Genomic DNA, 13,500 nt, shown 5'->3' with positions numbered 1-13,500 from the left:
AGTGTGTTGGGCCAGACTGGCTGTGGAGGCGCAGGCAGGGCCGGCAGGGACGGGGTTAAGAGCACCGCGCCTCCCAGGCCTCCCTCCTCGTTCCCTTTGAAATGGCTCCCTGGTTCCAGAATGACTCTGGCTTCCCCTCTTAATCTGTATTTTACGAGTGAGAAGGTTTGCATTATGCAAATCGTTAGATAGGAACAGGTGACATTTCAGCAAAGAACACGGCAGGCGGCGGCCTGCGGCTGCTGATTTAGACATTAGTATTTGTCACCAGGGCGGCGGGGGCGGAGGGGAGCTCGGCCACGGAGGGCTCCTCACACCTTAAGGTGGAAGTCTCCCAGCCAGAGCAGGCCCGGCCGCACACCCTGAGGCCTCCCAGTGACCAGCGCAGCCCCCGCGGAGCTCCCTTCTGTGCACCAGGCCCCGGCTCAGCAGCACCTCCTGGAGCTCACGCCGCCACGGGGCAGGGCAAGCACGGGCCCATTTTACAGATGAGGGAGGCGATGCCTGGTGAGATGATGAGCGGGCTGGGTCTCAGGCTGGAGAAGGGGCAGGGTCCAAGCCAGCCAGGAGTCTCCCCACAGCAAGTGTCTGGAGGGCCCGCTGCCCATGACTGCACAGCTCATTCTGCGGGTCCTTCCTCCAGCAGCGCCCCCATCCCATCTGCACCCTCTCGCATGCAGCCCATAGACAGCCTGGAGCCGCCGGCCCACCCCACCCGCACCGCCTCCCACCGGCAGCCCCATGGCGCTCTCCCGGGCAGGCTGTGCGGCACCATCCATCATCCACTGTCAGAGGCATCCGCGTCCATTTCCCGGGAAGTTGTTTGAGGGGAAATGGACGAAAGAGAAGGGAGCGGCCACACACTTCCCAGGGCGCCCCAGCGAGCCCTTCCATTTTCCAGCTGCCTGAGAACGCCCACGCGAACCAGCTCTGAGGGGCATTAGAAACGCCAGGCCCTGGGGTCCTCCAGAGGCTGGGAGGGCCGCGGCAGCCACCAGGGCAGGCTTTCTCAGGAGCCCCAGCAGCCCCGGGGCAGACTCTCCCGGCACAGGCCCGGCAAGCTGCTGCCTGGCCTTGAGGTCTCGGGTAGGCTGAGCTGGTTGGTCCTGGGGCTCCTGTGTGGCCGTCGGTCTGTAGGAGCCAAGGGCGGTGTGTCCTGGGGAGCCTGCAGGGCACGGGGCAGGGCCCAGCTCCCCACAGCCTGCCTGGCCTCTCCGGCCTCTGGCTCTGAGTCTGCAGGATGTGGAGCCGGCTGCAGCGGGCTCTCCCCTGTGTTTCTCAGAGGCTGGGCAGCCCTCTGGGGAGCTCAGGGGAATTTGAGGTGCTGTGGTCCAGGAGGACCTGGATGACCTTGGATGACCTCGAAGGCCTTTTGGCTCAGATGACCCTGGATCCCAGGGGTGTGTGGGCAAAGGCAGGAAAAGGCCCATGAAGAGAGGCTGGGCCTGTTGTGCGAGGAGATCAAGGCCAGAACCAGCGGCAGGGCTAGGATGGCAGCACTGAGCAGCTCCTCTCGTGCAGGGCGTCCCCTCCTGCCCTGTCCTTGCCTGTTGGGGAGGAAAGGTGGGGCAGCAGCAGAACGAGGTAGGAGCCCTTTGTGGAACTGAAATCACGGCAGCCATGAGGCTGGCCTCACCCACCGTGAGGCCCCCCAGACCCCCAGCTTCACACAGCAACGCAATGGCGTTAGTCACACGCTTTTCTTGGGGAGACTTTGGGGCAGAAATGAAGTTGCAGGGAACATGACACGGGGGAGGCAGAACCCTGGACACACCCCAGCTCCAGGGTGCTGTCTGGAGCTCACGCCGCCTCTAAGACACCCGCGTAGGGGGCACATGGCTGGCTTGCAGCCGGCAGATGCCCTTAGATGCACCTGGCTGAGGAATCCGCTCAGATCCTCAGATCCTCAGATCTGCCTGGTGCTCACAACCCCACGCCAGGGGCTCCTGACACTGACAGGCGGGGATATTGGCCTCCCGGCTTATCTAGCGGGGTTCCTTAGGCCACAGAACTTTGGGTTCTGGACACCTGTTGGGGGGGTCCCTGTGTAGGAAGAGGGTGCAAGGGCGCAGAATTCCTTACTCACGCCTGGAAGTGTGCGGATAGAGTGTTTAGCGGAAGGGGTGGCTCAGTCCTCAGACATCACACAGAGTGGGTCATTCAGCCACTCAACAAACACAGGGATCCAGAGGAGACAAAGGAATTGGCCTGGCCAGGGTGGGCTGAGCACCCTCCATGTGCCTGGCACTGGGCTCGGTGCCGGCTGTGCAGTGAAGGCCAGAGCCCTGCACCTGGCAGCAGAGCAGCTGGGTCCTCATCTGGCACCTCCACGAGGTAGCTTATCCATCCACACAGGTTGGCTGTGACACCATCCGTGTGTGCCAGGTGAGGACAGTGAGGCTTTCAGGGACCTGCCTCCCTCTCACACTGCTTGGCTCCACAGCTCCCCCAGTGAACGCCCAGAACCAGGTCTGGGAACGCCCTGAACCAGGTTCACGGCCCGTCTGCACCCCTGCATCAGCAGCAGGGGGCCCCAAATGACGGCCCCATCCTCTCTCCTCAGGGGCTTCTCCAACCCTAGTTCCCCGAGTGCAGTTCCTCCTGGACGCCCCGTCCATTCCAGGCCAACAAAATGGCACAGCCCTCATGTCAGATCTGAATGGACCCAGCAAGCCCATGAGACAGGAGACAGAGAGGGTGCCCAGGTGGGTAGAGGCAGCCTCAGCCCAGCTAAGGAGGTCAAGGGGGCTGGGGAGGCCACTGGGACCAGACCTGCCAGCCTCCTGGGCCTTTGAGGGGCTTGGAGGAGCTGCTTAAGGCCAGACTAGCAGGGGAGGGGCCTGTGGGGGTGAAGAGGCTGCCCCAACCTCCACGATGTGCAGTGAGGCCTCGGTGGGCGAGGCTGCGAGTTGGAACCTGTGTTTGTGCATCTGGGGACTCCCTTCTCCGCTCAGGATACTGTAGGTGGGGGCCGTGGGAGCCATGAGGGCCACAGGGTGAGGGCAGTGCCCAGCCCACCACAGGTCACGGGCGTGCAGCAGAGGCTTCCAAGGGTTAGGAGTGTGGGTAGGGCCGTGGGGGCAGACTCTGACCCTCATCCCCAGTTCCCAGGTAAAGTGGGGGATGCTGACTGCCTCACTGAGGGTCTGGCAGACCCCAGCCCAGCAGTCTTGCCCCAAGCACGGTGTCTGCAGCTGTGAGTGCAGGGGTGGAAGTGGAGGCCGAGGCTGAGCCTCACTGGGCCAGGCTGCTGGCTGCCCAGCCTGCGTCCTCCCGGAGCCCACGCATTTCCTCCAGGCTGCCCCAGGAGAATCACCTGCTGTTTTTCCACCTTCCCAGCCCTGACGCCAGCCAGGCAGGACCTCACCTGGGCTGGGGTCAGCAGGTGAACCAGACCTGGTGCCAGGTGCCAGTGCTGCCAGGGCGAGAACATCTCCAGGTCCTGACGCTGGCAGGAGGAAGGTGTCCCTGGAATCAAGGCCTTGTGCTCGCCGCCCTGAGTGCCTTGTCCTTTGGGTCTAAGTGTGCTCTTCATTGCCACCGCCCCACGAGGCGGAAGGGCCTCTCAGCAAGGCGCTTGCGGGTGACCTCCTGCTCCTCGTGGAGCCCTGACCCTGGACGGGGGAAGGGAGAGTGTAAGGGGTGCATTGGGCAAGGAGGTGGAAAGCTGCTCTCTGGGCTGCCCCGCCTTTCTCTGGGCAGCAGCCACCCCGATTTTCCTCGCCCTGGAACAAGTGTGCCGGCAGCAGCTCCCAACACACATGGAATAAACAGGCACAGAAACATACACATTTAATCCCGCTTTTCTCTTAAGCACTCGGTGGGCTGAGGCCTGGTGAGATGGGAAGACAGTGAGCTGAGCTATGGGGTCAGGCGCTCTGACACCTGGAGGAGACAAGACCCTGCACCCTGGCGCCTCCCACACCCTGAGTTCTCAGCCCGGTCCCCCATCCCAGCCCCACCACCACCGCCTGGCAGCCACAGCGACACTCCCACGCCCCCAGCAGGGAAGCATCGTCCTGGCATCTCTTTCCTGGGATCCCAGCGCTTTGTAGTGACATTTAAGATGAAAAGAAAGGGAAGTCCTCCCTGCTCTAATGTGTACAGTTCAGGTTTGAAATTAGCATGAGAAAGGGGAACACTGGCCTTATCTCCGCCAGTGAATGGGCCGGCTCCTCCACTCCTGGGCCTTTGTCTACTGTCAATAATCACTTACCTTCAGGCCCATAAATGTCATTCTTGGGGTGCTCATAAACAGCTGGTCTCTTTTTAAATTAGCAAGTAGAGATATTTATGGGTTTCTATTAAGGGCGGTGGGTGGGGGAGTCTGGAGCACTCAGCAGCTCCGATAAGGGAGAGGTTGGGGGGGCCTGCAGGAGGCACGGAACCCCCACCCAGCATCCAAGGCAGGCGCCCCAGCTAGGGCTCCGTGTAGACCCTCACCACACTCCTGTGGGGACAGCTGGGGGACATCCATGGCTTGGTGGGGGGAAGGGGGCTGCAGACCTAAAAATCACAAAGAGCGAGCCACCTGTGGCAGAAGCCAGGTGGGTGTTGGTGGGAGCAGGTGGGTGGGAGGGGCTCAGCCGACAGGCAGATGACACCACCAATCCTGACTCCTGCCCCGCAGCTTCCCTGGCTGTGAAAAGGTGTGGCCAAGCCAGTGTGGAGGCAAGTGAGGCGCCTGCACATGCAGTCACACCGAACATCCTAGTCACACCGAACATCCTATGCTCACATGCACACATGAACATCCTATGCTCACATGCACACACCGTCCAGACACACACACACACACCCCTCCGCCACTGTGGAGGCAGGTGGAGGGCCCTGCACACGCACACAGAACATCCTGTGCTCACATGTACACACTGTCCAGACACACATACACACACACCCTACTGTGGAGGCAGGTGGAGGGCCCTGCACACCCACACAGAACGTCCTACGCGCACCCACACAGAACATCCTGCGCGCACATGCACACACTGTCCAGACACACACACACACACGCCACTGTGGAAGCAGGTGAAGACCCTGCACACGCACACAGAACATCCTATGCGCACATGCACACACTGTCCAGACACACACACACACACACCCCACTGTGGAGGCAGGTGGAGGACCCTGCACACGCACACAGAACATCCTACACACACATGCACACACTGTCCAGTTGCAAAACTGCTCTCACACACACTCACATGTACACACATTTTCACATACATTCACTCGCACACTCATACACACACATATTCACTCACAATCACACATTCATTCACATTCACACACCCACATTCACATAATTCACTTTCACACACATTCATTCTCACATTCACTCACATTCACACACATTCACATTTACACCCACATTCACACACACACATTCACACCCACATTCACACACACACATTCGCACACACACACTCACATTTACACCCACATTCACACACATTGACTCACATTCACATATTCACCCTCACACATTCACACACACACACACACAGCCTCCCACCTCTAAAATGTCTCTCCACACCTCCCGCCCCTTCAGCTTCTCCCTCATCCCAACTCTTCCTTCATTTTAGATCCTTCTTCATTCCCAGCTCCTCCCTCTTCCTGGCTTCTCTCTCATCCCAGCTCCTCTTTTTCCCCAGCTCCTCCCTCATCCCGGGTCCTCCTTTTTCCCAGCTCCTCCCTCATTCTAGCCACTCCCTCATCCCCAGCTTCTCAGGTCCTCACTCTTCCCCAGATCCTCTCCAATCCCCAGCTTCTCCCTCATCCCAGCACCTCCCTTATTTCCAACTCCTTCCTCTTCCCAGATCCTCACTCATCCCAGCTGCTCCCTCATTTCAGCTCCTCCCCAATTCCCAGCTTCTCCCTCACTGCAGTTCCTCCTCATCCCCAGCTTCTCCCTCCCAGCTCCGGCCATCCTCAGCTCCCCCTCACCCTCAGCTTCTCCCTCATCTCAGTTCCTCCCTCGGCCTCAGCTCCTCCCTCATCCGAGCTTCTCCCTCATCCCCAGCTCTTCACCCCCCTCCCAGCAGCCACACTGCACACCAAAGCCAGAGTGATTTTTAACTTTCACTTCTGAATAATTTTAGATTTACAGAGTAGTGCAAAGACAGCGCATAGAGTTCGGATGCCTCCCCCTCCCCCGCCAGTGTTTCATCTTGTCACCTTTGTCACAGCCTGGCACGTGGCTCTTCCCTGAATTCCAGCCTTCCTTCGGGCTCCTGCTTTCCCAGTGCCCTTTGTCTGGTCCGGGACTCTGCACCATCTCCTGAGGCCCCGCTGGTCTAGGATGGCCTTGACAGCTTTGGGGGGCGCTGCTTGATGTCCTGCAGAGTGTCCCAGTCGGGGCTGGTCTGGGGGTTGTCTCAGGGCCAGACCGGTGCCCTCCTCATCCCCTCCCATCAGGGGCAAAAGCCCCAGCCCGCTGGTCATGTGGCTGCTCTCCCCCGGTGGCCTGTGTGTGGAGAGAGTCAGTGAAGCCCCCTTTCAAATGGGTTCAGCTCCTCCTCCGGGGACATCCAGCATGTTTCTTCGGATTGCTCTATGAGGAAGATTGGAAAAGACATTCTTCAAAAACACAGATGGTCTCTGGTGCCCCCACACCCCTCTTCCTCTGTGGCCCTCAGCCGAGGGATCATTTCAAGGGACCCTCAGCCCCATTCCGTCCCAGCCCCTCCTGTGGGGCCTTGCAGACACGGGCTCCCCTGAGACAGGCGAGGCTTTGGCAGGTGCAAGAGGTGGGCCTGGAGCCAGGGAGTGGGGCTGGCTGGACGGCTGGTGGTCAGCGGGTGGCAGGCTCAGCTTGCCTCTGGCAGGAGGGCCCACGCCCTCTGTGCCAGGCTGCTGGGCCTCCCCAGACGGACCAGCTGCCCGAACCCCTCGGCTATGACGAGCTTTCATGGCCTCTGCCTCCCTGGGTGTCAACACATGACACTGAGGTTAAAAATGTGCCAGGTGGATGAGTGAAAGGCCCTTCACAGAAGGCCACAGAAGCGACCTGCACGTCTAAAGGCACATGAGAGCAGCCCAGTCCCCACGCAGTGAAGGGGTCCCATCCGCCCACCAAGAGGACAGAGTGCAGCAAGCCAGCTACCCCGAGTGCCCACTGCCTGCCCATGCCCTGCTGGGGAAAAGGCAGCTGGGGGCCGCCCAGCAGGGCTGACTGCATGGGGCACACCCAGCTGGGCTTGCGGCCCCTGGGGAGGGCTGGAGCCCCTTCAGGAGAAAGCGCGGCCACAGGATGGGACGCTGTGTGGACTCAGGTCCAGGACTCCGCCACACCCCGAGTCTCTCTGGCCCCTAATCTTACCCCATCCCACCCTGCACCCGAGTTGCATGCCCTGGGCTGCACTTGGCATCATCCAATCTGAGCTGCAGGGGACTTTGACAGGGGAGATGGCTGCGGTCTGGCAGGGGCCACATCAGGGGAAAGAAAGGCAGTGATAGGCACAAGCAGTGCCCCTGACAGAGGGGTGGCCTGGAAGAGGGGCTGTTCAGGGGGTTGCTGAAGGTATGGCAGGAAGATAGAGAGGCAGGACGGGGAGCGCCTTACCCGAAGCTGAGTACAGGTGGCAGCTGTCCAGCAGGAGGAGGGAGGGGTCTCCGTGATACCGAGTGGAAGAGGAAGGTGCTGGACACTGCCCGCACCCAGGAAATGGCCTGGCACCCCTGGGGTCCTAAACAAGCTAATCTCCCCCCTTGCCAGAGAGCAGGAGCTGGGGACACAATGAGGAGGCTGCTGGGTCCCCAGAATAGGCTGGGAGAGTCATCGTTCTTGGCAGCCTGGTAAGGGGTGGGAAAGGAGAGGGCCACCCTGAGACCCAGGCATACAGGACAGCCCACTGTGCCCGGGGTCGCCAGGGGCACCTCACCCCCGGGACCCCCTGCAGCCACCCAGGGTGTAGTGGCCCCAGGGCAGTGTGAGAATTCCACACCACCCCCCACCTGCCCAGCTGTGGGCTGCAGCCTCCCTCCTGGCTATCCCAGCAGCATCTGCAGCTGGGCCTATGTGGTGAGTCCACCTTAAGTGGGTTTGATCAGCCCGTGCACTGGTGAGCGCATGCTAATATTGGCTCCAATAAAGAGCAAATCAGGGCCCTAGTCGACGCGTCTTATCACACAGTCAGAACTGATGGCTGCAGAGTCATAAAGATCCCATTTAATCTCACGCCTATCTATCACGCGGCCGCCTTCATCCTCTTTGTGCCGGGGTAATATGTGCTCATTACGAAAGCAAAACAGATCTGGCATGAATAAACGCAGGATGAAGTGCTCACTCGGAAAGTGACAGCATGATCAGTGGCGGCAGTAATCACAGAGAATCGCGGGCTAAATTATTCCATAACCGTGATTTGAGGGGACAGCCCAGAGCACCCCACAGCTGCCTGCAGTGCAGCGACGTGTCCTGATAAAACATCCTTCCCAATTTACGGGGCCGCGCTTGACTAATCTGCCTCGGCGCGCACACTGTCTAATCATGCCATCAGCATGGCGAGAAGGGGCTCAATTGGGACTCAAATGAAAGGAGATTGGAAAACTACCCTCAATTGAAATTACATTTGTAAATGAGGCAGAGTTTTCTGTTCAGAGTGTGAACGTTACGGTAAATCTGCTTGAGAAAGTCGAAGAGGTGGCGGCGGCGGCAGGCCGGGGATGCTGCAGGGGTGGCTGGGACTGTGCCCAGCAGGGGTCCACATTCTGGAGATGCCTGGCACCATGCTGGCCCCTGGGGACAGCCCCTGGAGAGGAGACGGGCTGTGGTGGAAGCCCGGAGACTTGGGCCTAGTTTGTCAGACATAAGACTTCACTTCCCACTCTGTAAAATGGGGCGCAGGGCAGCCTCCTTGAGGGAGGGGGGTAAATCAGACCGAGGGATGAGTCAGAGCTTAGCTGGCCTCCTCTCTGCCTTCCAAGGGTGCCCCTGCCCCTCTCTCCCACACTGCACACTGTTCCCAGCCCCTCCCTCCCTCCAGCCCTCTGTGCATCTGGTAGTGTTTCGGGTCTTCTCTGAGGCAACTGAGTGGGTAGGGTGGGGGCAGGGGCACTTCCTGCACCAGGGGCGTTGGGTCTGAGGCTGTCCTCGTGGTAGGGGAGGGCTGGACCCAGATCACCTGCCTGACCATGCGCCCAGGACATTGGCCAGGCACACTCACTGGGACACTGCAGGAGGGGAGCACACAGGGAGAGTAGAGGGGGCCATGTGCTGGATGGATGGACTTGGCCCCCAGGACAGTGGCGAACCCAGCCAGGGGAAGGTGGCCTTGGGCCCTGGAGGTCTTCTCCCAGACAGAGGCAGGGCCTGTGCTCAGTGCTCAGGGATGGCCATGGGGACGCCACCAGCAGACGGAGCCTGGACACCAGCAGCTCCCGTGGCCACAGGGTGTGGGGTGTTGTGGGGGCTCCTGCCTGCTGGCCTCACCTCGTGGACTGCTGGCCAGAGTGGCCCCAGCAGCAGCGGTGAGGTGCCCAGCACCTCCTCACAGGCCTTTATGTAAATCAAGGCCTAATTAGGCCATCCGGCATTTGTGTAGAATATCATTTTTTTAATTACCAGCCCTGGGCAGGTTCCCCGGCTGCCTGTTGTGGGCCAATTACCATAAATCCCCCGGTAACAATTAACAATGCTGGAGCGAGCTGCATGTATTTCCAATGTTATAATTATGCGCGGCGCTCTTGTTAATTGGCCTATCTGACTCTGTACTTTTTATGCCGCTCATCTGCTCATTACCGCGGCCATTTAATTCAATTAGCACCCTTAATTAGAGGAACAGCCTTGTCCAATGTCGGGGCCTTGTCAGGGAGCCGATCATGAGCAGAGACAAACACAGGCTCTGCGGGGCCAGGCAGTCGCGGGGCTGCAGGTGGGGGGCTGCAGGTGAGGGGCTGCAGGGGTGCAGGTGGGGGGCTGCGGGGGTGCTGCCTGGGGATGCTCCCCATGCCCTTGGCCCGGCTGCCCTTGCAGGCCGCAGTGAGCAACCACAGCGCGATTCCTGCTCGCCCTGAGTGCCCTCCCCCGCCACGACCTTCAGGCATCTGGGAAGGTCTGCAGTCCTGGTTGCCAACACCCCCAGAGCCCACCCCAAGCCTGGACACGGCCTCCAGACCGGCACGATGTCCAGGCTAGGTTTTGTTTTGTGCCAGTCTATTGAAATCGCTATTCCCTGCCTATTAATTCTCCTAATTAGAATTAAATGAAGCATGCTAAATTGCTAGATTAACCAATAATTAAGCAGCCACCGCTCTAAAACTGAACACCCCGTGTGGCCTGCGCCCCGTCTGCATGCAAGTGCCAGGGGCGGGCGTGCCAGGCAGGAGGGGCCAACGAGCCTTGGGGACGGTGGTGCGTGCGCTAGTGCCCGCACCCGGTGTGCAGAAGGGCGCAGAGTGTGGGCGTGAGAGTCGGTGTGGCCTGGAAGCTCTGCAGGAACGTGTGGGAGCAGGAGGTGAGGGGAGAGGGCATCACACGGGCCTTGCTGGGGGCAGAAGATTTGTCGTGAGCACGACAGACCCACCAGACTCTGCAGGTCCTCGTGGGAAGCGCCCCGCCCTCCACACACACCTACGAGGTTGCGACCTCCCTACCCCGAACCGCCCTCTGCAGACGAGGCAACGAGGCTCGGAGGAGGCAAGGAGCGAACCGAGGCTCCCACCGTCACCGGGGAAGGGAAGGGAGGGCAGGGAAGGGGCGGAGGAGGTGAGAGAAGAGGGGGAGGTGAGAGAAGAAGGGGAGGGGAGGGGTTGCCTCTCGAGGCGGGGCGGGAAGGAAAGGGCGCGGCCCGGCTGCGACACCCCTAGACCCCCCAGCCCCGCAGGCGCAGAGCCGGGGTGCTCCCCCCATAGCCCCGCCCCGCCCTCCAGGCCGAAGTCAAGGTCCCCTACCCAGCGCGGCTGGACGCCCCTCCCGAGCCCTCCCGAATCCGACCAACCCGGAAAGGGCTGCGCCTCCAGGGAATCCCGCTAGGCCCCTGCCCCCCCAGCCCTGGTGCGCCCCCCGCCCCGAGCCGCCGTCCCCGCCCGAGGGTCCCAGCTAGCGCCCCGGCCCCCGGCCCCCGGCCCCGCCCGCGCCTGAAGGGCGCCCCCTGGTGGCCTCGGCTCGGCCCTGCCGCTGCGCCCACGGCCCTCGGGGAAGGCCCCCCACTCCGGCCGCCCTCGGGCCCCCACGGCCCACTCCCCCATGGGGACCGGCATGTCGCTTTTGGGTACCAAGCCCCTGCGTGGGCGCCTGCGCCACCCCCCTCGCCCTCCGCACTCGCCCCTTTGTCCCAGCCCCGCGTCCTGGAGAGGGGGCTTGAGTCGCAGCCCAGCCCCCAGAAGTGCAACGCGCACGGGCGGGGCCAGGCTCGAGTCCGCCGGTGACGCAGCCGCTGTGTGACCAGGGCGGATGGCCCGACCTCTCTGAGCCTCCGCTTCCCCGCCTGTAAAAGGGGTGGGGCTGCCTCCCAGGGCCGCTGTGGGGCGTGAGTGAGTTAAGACTCAGAACGCCCAGAACCGGTCGGAGGTGAGCAGACGCGACACCCGCGAGCCACGGCCACGCGTGTCCCCAGGGCGCCTCCCGCCACGGGCTGGCTAGGAGTGTCCGCGCTGTGGGGGCAGAAAGGGGCGCGGCCCCAGCGCTGCGGGGCCCGCAAGGAGGGCGCATGGGCCGAGCATCCGCCCCGGGGCATCCACCCATCAGGCCTCGCCGTAAACTTCCTCGTAACAGCCGCTCCTGCAGCCGGAAGATATTGACTCGGAGGAGAAACAATGGCACGAATAAAATAAAAATAAAAAAGTTAATTATCCTTTGTGTTTGTAATTTAATTAAAGATGCAGTAAAGTTTTACTGTTTTTCCAGGTGATGATGTTTAGAGCCCCGAGAAGCTATTTGTGCTGGTGAGATTAAAGTGCATTTTAAAATGTTCCTCCAGTACTTTCACATTTGTTGATAGATTTTTAAATTAAACTTTAAATTGTAATCTAAATTACCTCCAACAATTCATGGTCCCTGTAATGAACTCCCACCGTTCCCGCTGTCATCCGTCGATGATGGAGTGCGAGCCGGGAGCTGCAGCCCCGCGGGCGCCGAACCAACCGCGGAGGCCGGGCAGCCTCGCCCCGGGGACCCCGCCACGGCGCCCCACACCCTCGGCCAGTCAGGGAGGCCTATACCACGAGACAGAAGCAGCCAGAACCCCGCGGGCCACCGGTGTGGCCAGAAAAGATGTGCAGGGCTGTGAGGGCAGCTCAGAGCTGAGATCTAAGGACGGGGCAGAACCTGACAGCCCAACATGCTAGGGAGAAAGTATCCTCGGGGCGGGATGCACGGAGCCCCAGACCCCACCCACCTCCTGCCCGGGCCCCGCCTCCACTCAGGGCGCCGGGCCCAGCCTCCCTCCCTGGGCCCCGCCTCCCACCTCGGGCCCCACCACCCGCCCAGGTCCTGCCTCCTGCCCAGGCCCTACCCCCAACTCAGGGCCCCGCCTCCCGCCCAGTCCACGCCTCCCACTCAGGGCCCTGCCTCCCGCTCAGGACCCGCCTCCTGGGGGAACCCTGCCTCCTGCCCAGGTCCCGCCTCCACTTAAGGCCCCGCCTCCCTCCCAGGGCCCCGCCCCTCACTCAGGGCCCACCTCCACTCAGGGCCCCGCCCCTCACCCAGGCCCCGCCACCTCCCACCCAGGTCCCGCCTCTAACCTGGGCCACGGCTTCCACTCAGGGCCCCGCCTCCCACCCAGGCCCCGCCTCCACTCAGGGCCCCGCCTCCCACCCAGGCACGGCCTCTCACTCAGGTCCCGCCTCCCACACAGGCCCCGCCTCCCACTCAGAGCCCCGCCTCCGATCCAGGCCCCGCCCCTCACCCGGGCCGCGCCTCCTGCGGTCTCGCATGGCAGTTTCCCAGACCAGACGTTCATCATAATGCCCCCTCCCTTACAGAAGAAGTTAAAGACAAAACTAATTTTGAGTTTCCAATTTTCTCCAAATGTTCTAGAAATCAGTCATTTTCTTTTCTTTTTTTTTTTTTTTTTTTTTTTTGAGACAGAGTCTCACTCTGTCGCCGGGGCTGGAGTGCAGTGGCCGGATCTCAGCTCACTGCAAGCTCCGCCTCCCGGGTTCACGCCATTCTCCTGCCTCAGCCTCCCGAGTAGCTGGGACTACAGGCGCCCGCCACCTCGCCCGGCTAGTTTTTTGTATTTTTTAGTAGAGACGGGGTTTCACCGTGTTAGCCAGGATGGTCTCGATCTCCTGACCTCGTGATCCGCCCGTCTCGGCCTCCCAAAGTGCTGGGATTACAGGCTTGAGCCACCGCGCCCGGCCGGTCATTTTCTTAAATGTTAACTGTTACCTGAATTTTCTCTTCCTCGTGGTCCTGCTCACATCTGTAATATTACTGGCAAAACACAATTAGACTTTTAAGGCGTGTATGTGTTTCTAAGCAGGCCAAATATCGGGGTTTTTTTCTTTTCTTTTTTTCTTTTTTCTAAGACAGAGTTTTGCTGTTGTCGCCCAGGC

General features: G+C 61.0%; 1 long non-coding RNA gene across 1 annotated transcript; it reads right to left on the bottom strand.

Annotated features, from left to right (window-relative positions):
• Positions 1-6,071: 6,071 nt before the first annotated feature.
• On the bottom strand, positions 6,072-12,279 carry LOC115892400. The gene is made up of 2 exons (XR_004052293.1): positions 11,980-12,279; positions 6,072-6,556 (listed from the first exon to the last, which is right to left on the bottom strand). It is a non-coding gene; the product is annotated as an uncharacterized LOC115892400 (long non-coding RNA).
• Between the last annotated feature and the right edge of the window lie 1,221 nt (positions 12,280-13,500).

The sequence above is a fragment of the Rhinopithecus roxellana genome, chromosome 2, assembly GCF_007565055.1.
Source record: "Rhinopithecus roxellana isolate Shanxi Qingling chromosome 2, ASM756505v1, whole genome shotgun sequence".
Lineage (NCBI taxonomy): Eukaryota > Metazoa > Chordata > Mammalia > Primates > Cercopithecidae > Rhinopithecus > Rhinopithecus roxellana.
Note: the sequence above shows the minus strand (reverse complement) of the source record. Positions and strands in the feature narration are given on the sequence as shown.